This window comes from Malania oleifera, chromosome 6 (assembly GCF_029873635.1).
Source record: "Malania oleifera isolate guangnan ecotype guangnan chromosome 6, ASM2987363v1, whole genome shotgun sequence".
Lineage (NCBI taxonomy): Eukaryota > Viridiplantae > Streptophyta > Magnoliopsida > Santalales > Ximeniaceae > Malania > Malania oleifera.
In genome coordinates this window covers 80,288,345-80,288,913 of record NC_080422.1, presented here as the reverse complement: position 1 = coordinate 80,288,913, position 569 = coordinate 80,288,345, and positions in this window count along the sequence as shown.

Sequence of the window (569 nt, the reverse complement as noted above, 5' to 3'; positions counted from 1 at the left end):
TGGAGAGTCCTGCCCGCCATAAGCAGGACCTAGCAAAGCAACAAAGTAGCAAAATGGGCCACGACTCACTCACTCCATCGTCTTCCTACCAAATACCCCTGTTTTGCCAACCAACCCACCCACTCCTCACCCTTGCTATCACCTTCACCACACAATACTCTCCTTCCCCACCCACCCCCCCCAAAGTTGATAAATAGTTTCCATGTAGACATTATATTTCTAGGTGTTGTTTGACAACAATTTTTTTCGCTTGTAATTTCAATATGAAACTTGGATTGCAGACAAATAAATCAATATGCGTTGCAACACCAATCAGTTAGCCACTTGTTGGTTTCTAATTTTTAAGTACTATTTTGTGGTGGTGGGGGTTTACAATGTCGTGAAATCATGGATTTGTTAGGGCCCCTCCCTCCTTCCTATTGCCTCCACTCAACATAGTGCTGTAGCCAAATGTTGAGTCAATGGTTTAAATCATCAACATCTGCTTTGTTAAGGAGATGTCCAAGTGAGCAAAGTTGGATGGAGATTTGTAGAGAGATACAGAAGTGAGGTAGGGGAATTTGTCATTA